The 10,020-nt window shown below is 40.8% G+C and overlaps 2 long non-coding RNA genes across 3 annotated transcripts; one reads left to right on the top strand and one right to left on the bottom strand.

Moving 5' to 3' along the window:
• Positions 1–924: 924 nt before the first annotated feature.
• LOC138413769 (uncharacterized) lies at positions 925–2,439 on the bottom strand. 2 transcript variants are annotated; one of them, XR_011246205.1, is made up of 4 exons: positions 2,229–2,439; positions 1,412–1,532; positions 1,154–1,262; positions 925–1,028 (listed from the first exon to the last, which is right to left on the bottom strand). It is a non-coding gene; the product is annotated as an uncharacterized lncRNA (long non-coding RNA). The 2 variants fall into 2 exon arrangements; XR_011246187.1 differs by having other exon boundaries at positions 925–1,262; positions 2,229–2,437.
• A 100-nt stretch (positions 2,440–2,539) lies between these two features.
• On the top strand, positions 2,540–5,300 carry LOC138404826 (uncharacterized). The gene is made up of 3 exons (XR_011238615.1): positions 2,540–2,954; positions 3,073–3,549; positions 4,845–5,300. It is a non-coding gene; the product is annotated as an uncharacterized lncRNA (long non-coding RNA).
• Positions 5,301–10,020: the final 4,720 nt, after the last annotated feature.

Genomic DNA, 10,020 nt, shown 5'->3' with positions numbered 1-10,020 from the left:
CACCTGCGCCCAATCAGACTCCCTCCGTGGCACCGTTACCCAGACCACATCCCCAAACTCTCACTCCTGCAGCTTACATTGTCCACACCTCACTACCACATAGCACCATGGCCCAATTTAGGGTGGGGAGCTGTCCGGGCCTAATCTTCTCCCACCTCTCTGAACAGGAAACGAAGTCAGCGACAACCAACTGCATTCCCAGCCTATGGATCACTTTACATTTAAAGGGTTGAGGGAAAGGGAGAGAGGGGGGTCTGCCTGTCAAACTGTGAGACATCATTCACCTTGCAATAGTCCTTACAGAGCTGTAAAGATCCATCTCTCTTGGCTACAAGAAAGATGGGACTACAAGAGGCCCTATTGGACTCTTCTATTACAACCCATCTTTAGCATAGCTGTAAACCCTTTCTGAACCACTTTTTGCTTGTGTTCAGGAAGTCGATGGGGTCGTGATTGCACCGTCACCACCCGGGAAAGTCTCAACATAATGTTGTCTGAGGTTTGTGCATCCTGGTAGGAGAAGAACACATAAGGCAAAACGGGGTTCAGTATCTTGCCCAAGGACACTTTAGCATTCAGATGGGAAACACTGGGATTGAATTGCCATCCGGTCACCTCAGTCCCCACCTGAAACACCTAGGATTCCCTGCTGCAGTCATCTTGTGGTGGGAAACGCCAATGGAGGAGGATGGAGGAGGCAGACTCAACACAGATAAATACTGACCAGGGCAAGAGTTGCGCCAGCAGTTGGGTCTACCTCTCTGCCTGCACCTGGAGAGCCTCCCACTGTCAATTTTGGCCACCACTACGGCAAGGTCACTTGCCACCCAGGGTTTCCCAACACAACCAGACAACAGCCATTCAACACTTAACATGAATATTAATGTGAATTCAAAGAACACACATTCAAATAATTCACTTAAATCATCTGGCTCAAGACGTTTATTTGCCATGCCAGCTCAGCCACGGTCTGTCTCTTCCTCTGTGTTTCTGCTCTTCACAGGTGATTCCATCTTCAGTCTCTGCCTCTGTGCAGTGGCGGAGACAGGAAATGTTCAGTGGGGTGACCAGGATGTAGCCAGTAATCATTTAAGGGCAGCATAGATGTCTTACTAGAAAATACAAAGCTGTTTAAGGCACCTAAACCACACACCTCAACATTATTTGTTTTATTAGGCGGGGGAGATGGTGAGGGCCGAGCCAGGATGTGGAGCGTCGCCATAGGGAGGGTCCTCTTTGCGAGTGGCTGGAGTCAGGCAGATCTATCAACACCACAAGAGAGTGATAATCGAATGCAGGACACTTATGAATAATCATTTTAAATTTGAACTGGCTTCAGGAAGTACAATGTTAACAAATGAACTGAGCAGCTAAAATCTCTCATTTTCTGCACTGCTAGTAATTGACTCACAGCTGTTTTGAAGAATACTGTCCCCAGCCTAAATGGTGCCCCTGCAAATCCCGCAAATCTTGCTGTCTACAGTAGTGGCTGTGCTGACAGGGAACCAGAGTTTCTCCTGTTAGGGTGTCTCCTGTAAGTTTTGTTGAGATTCCAAAATTAATCACACACCAAATATCACCATATCGGACTGACACAGGCACTGTGGCAACAACATTCCTAGAAATATTTCCCCTGTTGCAATTTGTCTGCAAAGTAAAAGCACAGTTAGTTTTGTTATTATTATATAATTATATTAAACTGGATTACTTAGAGCCTTTATTTTCAAAAGTTGTGAACTTGGGTCTGAACATTGTTTTGATTGCTTCATGTCATTTAAAACATATATATAATACTATAAAATTTTAACTGCAGATAAACCAGGTAGGACAAATGCAGTTTTCAAACTTCACTCTGCACCTGACTGTTAATAAAATGCTCTGCACACAACATTCACAAACAAATAAAAAAGTTATGGAATACTGCAGAACTCTTCGAGGAGCACTCATTGATGACAAGGAATCATTCTAAAATAGCTCCAGAGGATCAGAACACAACAACTACTTCCAAACAAGCATCATCAAAAACAAAAGTAATTAGTGAGCTGTCTATTCGCTTATCTGAGTTCATGGGGTTGACTACATGAGATTGAGATTATTGAGATTATATCGTGAAACATAGTCAGTAGCTCTCTTGTTTCCCTTAATTGATCAGCAGATGGCATTGACAAATGATGAATGTTTGGACATGGTACACTTCTAACACTTGAGACACACACACATTCACGCACACACACACTGCACTGCCCCTGTTGGTGTCATCACTCTTGTCCTACAAGACTTCTAACACTCCAGTGGCATGGGAGAGTGAGCGCATCAAACCACAGAAGAACAGCCCTCCTCGCTTCACTGAGACAGAGAGGCTGCACAAAGGCATGAGAAAGAGAGCAAGGAATAGGAGATTCCTTACATAGCTTCCCATTTGTATGCACGACTGCTGTCAGAGAAATGAAGGTATCCCCAGATATCCCATCCCTCCCTGTCCTTTCATGTGGCATTCAAAGGCAGCTCTTTCCTCTTTGGGCCTATTGAGATGCCACCACCTGTAACTGGATGCAAGGTTTTCTGTCTTTTGTCCTCCCTCTCTCTCTCCCGCTCTCTCTCTTCACCCCACCCCTCTCTCTCTTACACACACACACACACACACACTAGGACTCGGATTATGTGAATAAATGAAAGAGGGAGTTGATGAGTTAAAAAGTCCAAATCTCGCTCTAACATATCTCAATATCCTGTGTTAGAGAGCTGGAGAGATCAGTTCATTTCAATGATAACATCAGATTAAAGTGACTCTCATGAGGAAAATGGCTCAATGCAGGAGCATATTGATGAATATAACATTGTTCTCCTGTGAAAAACTATATTTCACATAAATTACATTGACATCAGATGGGTTGAAAATAACATCTAAAAACTATCTACCACTACGATACTTTATAGGGGGACTCAAAACAAAAGTAAGTCTTCAAGAAAACAACTACTGCAAATTCATGTGAATGAATGAGATGTGTAATCAAACAAAACAGTTTAAATAATTTGTCTTTGTTTGGTCTTCCACATATCTCCTCTATATAGAAGCAAAGGAAGAAGAACAAGTGCAGACTGCTTTATCGCATTTATTGAGACAGCATCAGATCGATTGTTTATCTATAATTTTAAATTCTGAAACTTCCCAAAACTGTCTCTCATCTAAGAGCTATTATTTTCAAATCTAATGATTTTATGTTTTTTTTTCATATATCACAAGGAATTGCATTTATATCATATATATATATGTTGCTTAATGCCACTCAAATACACAAAATATGTTTATATTGTTGAATATAACCTATATTTACAGTATTTTCTTAACAGGTCCTGATAGATTGATACATCAGCATTTTAGTCTGCACATGCAAAAGATATTTGGAAACAATGACATAAGTTGCTTTCAGACATGCACTGAACTCCACAGTTCATCCGTATTTTTTCCGCAGGAGATGCATGTGTGAATGCAAATGTACGAGTGAGACACCCCACAGTTTCTGTGGACTTTCTCCGCCTGGCCACCAGGTATAATGTCTGTATGAGAGAACACAGCAGGAGATCCCCCACTGGATTCACCATGAACGAGTGGGGGTGTTGATGATGCTCCTAAAACAAAAGGAAAACTAATATCTGCGGGTGAAAAAGCTGTGTCATACACGTAGAGGACACAGACAAAGATGTCAATAAAGTTTATGGTGATAAGAGCCAACACTGTTCGGTCTGTGCAGTGCCTGTTCTAATCATGTTCATTTTGGGCCCCAGCAACCGATGCCTGGTCCAAGAAAGAAAAACAAATTTCGTGGTGAAAAAGTAGTAACACACATGACACCAACAAAGATGTCAAGAGTGTTTATAGTTAGCTGATGAAGGTGTTGGGGTGCTGCAAACATGATCAGATGATCTCCGCGGTGGAGTTAATACGTTACTTCCTGCTTCTGCTTGCTGCACCCAACTGCTCAACCTCTTGCCTGAATAATGCAGAGGATTTGTTGCTATTGTGAACGGGTGTGTGTGGGGAACCTCCTGCTGTGTCTTGCATGTGTGAAAGGTAGACTGCATGTAAACTCTGTAGCCAATTCTCTGGATTTTACCCACAGGTCATGTCTGAAAATAGATGAAATGAAAACTATTTTTTTGATTTTATAGTACTGCTTACATGTAAAGCTATTGTTTAAGTAATCTGTAACAATTCCTACATCAAGTGGTACATTCATGCATACCTGATAACATCAGCATGTGCATGTCCAGTGTGAGTGGTCACGTGGTATGCATTTTGTGGCGTTAATATGGCTGGGAATTTAAACTGATAAGCAGCCAAAATTTTTGTGCAGGCAGAAATCATTTTAGTTTATAAATAACGTTTTAAAAAAAAAACCGTAGTAGTATTGATTTAGCCTAAGACCTGAGAACCTACAGTGCAGCAGCCAGAGGATCGGTGATCTCACCTTTAACCTGTCTAACCCCCAATCAGCACATCATTACTTTGTGAAGGGATTCACATCTTAACAACCCCCCCCCCGCACCCTGAGGGTGTCTCTAACTCCCTGTGGGCTGAATGTTGGTAATGAGGTGGCAAATTACTGTCTTAAATCTTGATGGAGAGGCCCCCTGCTGACATCCTGACACACACACATACACACACCACAAACACTGCTCCTCTCAGGGCTGTCGTCAACCCCCTGCCAACTGTAAAACAACAATGCTCTGCACTCTTTACTGATGAGACAGCTGTGGTTTTCACTGACTTGTCATTTCCCTTGAGCACTTGAACGAATTGCTCTTGATTTAAATTTCTTCTGCTTTGTTCCGTTTATTGGCAGGTGGCAACCAACATCAACGTGCATCACCGCCATCGGCCACAGGAGATCAAAGAGCTGGCATCCAGAGGAGATTTCAAAGTTTTTAATAAATTAGTTGCACATCTGCTTTTGCCACACAGCATTGATACTGTATGTAGCAATACATGATGCAACAAATGGAGAAGAAAACAAGACATTGGAATTAGTTTTTGTTACTAAGTGTAATAAAATGTTTCAGTATTAGATCGTATAACATTTGTTCTTTGTCCAAGATATATATTGTATTATATTATGTGTCACAGCAGAAAACATGATCAATCTTGGCATCAAAACTGGATTAAGATGTGTCAACTAAATGGTGAAACATTGCTGATAAAATGTAGGATTGCTTGAATTTTAGTATGTGAGTTTCATTGTTGATGTGATTTTGGGGAGTTTTCAGAAATATTCAGCATATAATAATTTTAATGTAAATGTTTTCCAACTTTGTTTAAACACCACAAGCTATTGCCTTATAAGAATATATCAATTTTGGCATTTCCTTTGATATGAAAATTGAATTAAAATTATTTTTTGTATAAAATATAAAGTGCGGATAGAAAATGTTTGTTAGAACAGGGGCTTTTGTCTAATCAGTTTAGTAGAAAAAGACTAATCTGACAGCATAAGGATTAGAAGGAATAAGATATCACCACTGCTGGTGATCTTCTCCACATGGTCTGGTTACCACAAATTATCCTTTAGATTGGTTGTTTATGTCTTCAAATCTGTCTGATATGTTGGTAATGCTTATCATCATATTTTACATGCTAAAACAGTAACATGTATTACTGACCAGGGCAACAATAAAGGTTCAGTGCAATAATGTTTGTGGATCTAACAATTTATCATGAGGTCAAAGTGAGCTATGTATTTCTTAAGCTGTTTTCAGACAAGACCTGTGGGTAAAATCTGGAGAATTGGCTCCAGAGTTTACCCGCAGTTTACCTTTCATGCATGCAACAACAATAACAACAGCAGCAAATCCTCAGCATTATTCAAGCAAGAGGTATAGTGCAGCTGGATCCAGCAGACAGAGACAGGAAACAATGTATTGACTGAACTTTTAGAGACTTTAGGGCCAACAAGCCTGAATTCTGGGAGTGCAGTGAGGGTGCCTTATTATTAAGGGCCTTGTAGGTGAGGAGGAGAATTTAAAATTATATTCTAGATTTAACAGAAAGCCAGTTTAGTGAAGCTAATAAAAAAGAAATGTGATCTCTTTTTCAAGTCCTTGTCAGGACACGTGCTGCAGTATTTTGGACAAGCTGATCCCTGCTCTGTTTGACCCTCGAAGGCCAGGTGGAGAAAGTCCGCAGAAACTGCTGCGCCTCTCACTCACTCACACAATTGAGTTCACACATGCATCTCCGAGAAAATACAGAGCATCTTCGGAGTTCAGTGCATGTCTGAAAGCAGCTTTATTTAACAAATTCCCTGAAGAAGCCTTGCCCCCCAGTGAGCTTTCTCATGGGAAAAATAACACCTCACTCCTTTTTTCCTCCCTCTCTCCCTTCTTCTCCCCCTTTCCCCTCTTCTCCAATAAAGAAGAGAGAGCCAAGGGGCCATAACGGTGGCGAGGCAGATCTGTTTGATCCTCATGCCGTGCTATCTTCAGTTTTTTCCATTCAGCCCGTACAGACGGGGATCAGTGGAGTGGACCGCCTGTCTGCCCAAAGGGACAAAAGTCCCCCTGCTAATTGCTCCCACATCAAATGAAGAAGGACATCCCATGTAGGAGCCCTCAGATTGATGTAGACGGGGAGAGGGGAAGAAAAGGGACAGCTATTTATTCTTAAACTGGTTTCACTCTGATAAGTCCTTGGTATTTGTTAAATTTCAGTTGATTAAGTCTTCTTATTTGTTAAAATTTTGCTTTAGGGGAATGTCCTTTCTTCTTGATTTGTATTGTACATTATCAGCAATTAGAGGTGTCAGAGTGGGGCACAACAGTGAAGCTGCATTCAGATACTTCACTGCTCATAATCTTAAAGCTGCAATAATAAATATTTTTTAATAGATACAAAATATGTTTTTCTAAGACCAAAGCAATTTAGACTAAGACACAGCGGTCAAGTAGCATATCATTTTTACAGAGCTCTTTCCCTAGTTTGTGAATATTATCTCTTAGCTGTGACTTAACAAGTTTGCAGTCCACATACAGCCTGAAGAATTACCCTAAAAAGATGTAAAGCTGAAAAGATACTTGGAGAAGCTGAAGAAAACACTAATTAGAGTCCTTCATCGAATTTAATCTAAAACAAAAATCGTGTGCAAAAACACAACAGATCTCAGGCAAACACAGAAACAATACATTGGAGGAGAGATGACTCTTGTGATATCACATAGTTTTAGGGCACAGTATCTGAAAATATAGCTTTAAATTGTGTCTTCACAAATATCTACTTCTCTATGTCTTCTTTTTACCACAGTCATTTGCAAACATGTGAATCTGGTTTGTGTGAATATCAACTTTTTACTAAAAAAAAAACACAGAAAGTTTAAATAAAAGCAAGCCCTTCTTGGGACCAACTATAGGTATAAAATGTTATTTGCATATTAGGGCCTTATTCTGAAACTTGACATTTTACTGACGTGTGTAAACTACACTACACTTTACTTTGGTAAAAGGTTTTGTATCAACTATCTAGTTGTCAAGATTATGTAGTAAGATTATTGGTTTAATGAAGTTCCAACAGTTATACTTATGTCATAAGAGGAGAAGGATTTAAGTTAAAGGTCCACATTTTCCTCATCGAAGATGAGTTTTTTGGTAAAGAATTGGAGAGACATTCCAAGATTAGTTCTGCCCATGCGACTGCCTGCTATGTTATTGGGTAGCAGACAGAAGCTGACTGACTGCCTGTTTGACTGGCTGCCCTCTTATTGTCCTTCAGCAACGAGTGAGTTCAGTGGACCAGGACCCAGCAACAAAAGGCTTGGAGCCACCACTCTGTTTGTGTGCTCGTGTATGTGTGTAGCTGTCACGGCCCAGTGATATAAGTGTCTCGGGGCCCTGGCTAGATTCCTGCACCTCACAGGGGCTGAAAAAAAAAAAAAGCTGTCACTTCAGAGGACCTTTACAAAATCTGTATCACTTTAGAGCAAACAGGCCTTGAAAACACAGTCCACATAGTCTAAGCAGTCACATGGCTGCTTATAAACTTCTGCATCAAATGATTTGTTTCTCAAACTCCATCCTCCCACCTCACACCCAACCCTTCCTTTTCTCAAGTCATGCATTCCTGTTTTCCAATTGTGTTGTCTTTGTTTGACAGCGAAGCTTTGTTAGATGGCTGTTTTGGCTGGCGGTGCAATTTCAAAGTGTTTACTGATGTGCAGTCTCCACATGATGTTGGATCTTGTTGTCAGAGGTCACAACCTGTTGGTATTCCGGTGTGGCCGGAGAGAAGCTCACATCTTGATCCATGCCGGCAGGTCACGCTAGGCCTTTCAAAGCAACAAGGCAAACACATCTTTTGGATGTCGGCTCATCCATCAAGCACACCTTAAGACTGTATCAGCCAAGCATGTAGTGCTGTCACTCAAAGGTAAGAAAGCTGTTGGCAGCAGGAAGCAGGGTCACAGGAGGACCTGCTGTAAATCAGTTGGTCAAAGCAGGGTTATAGTGGTAATTAAAATTGTAATTAATCTTGGGTTATGCCTTGCAAAATGTTGTAGTAAAGTTAATTTAAAGTAAAACAATAACTCAACATCTCATGCGATCTATAAAGTGGTTTGTATATATTAAGCAAACACAAGCTAAAAAGGCTCCACGTGGCTGCTGAGTATTTTCATTTTCATTCATCTGTTTTTTTTCATTGTCGTAAACTACATTTAAAAAATTCCACATCGTACATTGTACTGATAAGTTTGTCTTCCATTCTGATGGTGAAAGCTAGCGAGGCTAACTAGAGACAAAGATGTGAAATGATTAATGTAAAATCGTTCTGCTTGATGTTTCGTGCGAGTGAGCTCAGTAAAAGAGGTTAAGTGTACAAAGATAGCACAGCAAGTAAAGCCCCAATGGACACATTGAAGGAAAATACAACATTTTGAAATAAACCAGAATAATAACTACAACTAACAAAATCAAACAAAAACCTACAAAAAGTTAAATAATATCTGGTATGTTTCAGAAATAAACATTCATATGTCACTTAAAAGTTTGTTTTTGAGTTTAGGTTAAATGAAAAAGGTTTTCTGAAGTCACTAAGACCTTTTGAACTGGACCATGAAACATATAAAGAAAGGTGGAATCAAAACAGGTACAGTTGTGTACCATCATAATTAAGCTCTCTTAGACAAAGGGGGAGTGCTCAGATGTGCTAAATGCATGGTGGCAGTATAGACCTATAGCAGCGTAACTAAGGGATGGTTCAGGACTCACCTGATCCAGAACTAACTATAGGCTTTATCAAAAAGGAACGTTTTTAGTCTAACCTCAAATGCACAGATGTTGTCTGCCTCCTGAACCCAGAGTAGGAACTGGTTCCACAGGAGAGGAGCCTGGTAGCTGAATGTTCTACCTCCTGCTCTTACACACTATAGGAACCAAAAGAGAGCCTGTGGTAGGGGGAGAGAAGTGATCTATTGGGATAATAAGGTGTTATGGGCTCTCTCATAAATGAAGGGGCTTGATTGTTAAGGGCTTTATATGTGAGGAGCAGAATCTTGAATTATGGAGCGATGCTTGGAAGAGGACAACAGGACAAGTATAGAGACAAGTCCATTATCTGATGCAAGGAAAAGGTCATCATTAATTTTTAACAGGGCTGTTTCTGTGCTGTGATGGATTCTAAATCCTGACTGAAAGTCTTCCAGTCAATCATTAAAGTCTAAGTAATTGCTTAACTGGTTAGTTTTTTGAGGATTTTGGATATGAAGGGAAGGTTTGATATGGGTCTGTGGTAGTGATGTATGATCAGTGTTGGCTGTAGGAGGGAGAGAGTGGGGATGTGGTTCTGGGGTCGCTGCTAGTGAGAGAGTCTGATTGTGCACAGGTGTTCAGGGTCTTTAATGGTCGTTAATGACTCTCTCCCCTTTATCAGCAGTAGGGTGCTGGAACATAGGAGCCTAGAAGGCAGCGAGGCGACGGCCAAAGAGAGGACCAGCAGGCGTGTATGTGTGTTTGTTTCTGTAAAGGGAGAAATAAAGA

This window comes from Paralichthys olivaceus, chromosome 1 (genome assembly GCF_024713975.1).
Source record: "Paralichthys olivaceus isolate ysfri-2021 chromosome 1, ASM2471397v2, whole genome shotgun sequence".
In the NCBI taxonomy this organism is placed as follows: domain Eukaryota; kingdom Metazoa; phylum Chordata; class Actinopteri; order Pleuronectiformes; family Paralichthyidae; genus Paralichthys; species Paralichthys olivaceus.
The sequence above is the reverse complement of the archived record's forward strand: the minus strand, read 5'-3'. Positions and strand labels throughout refer to the sequence as shown.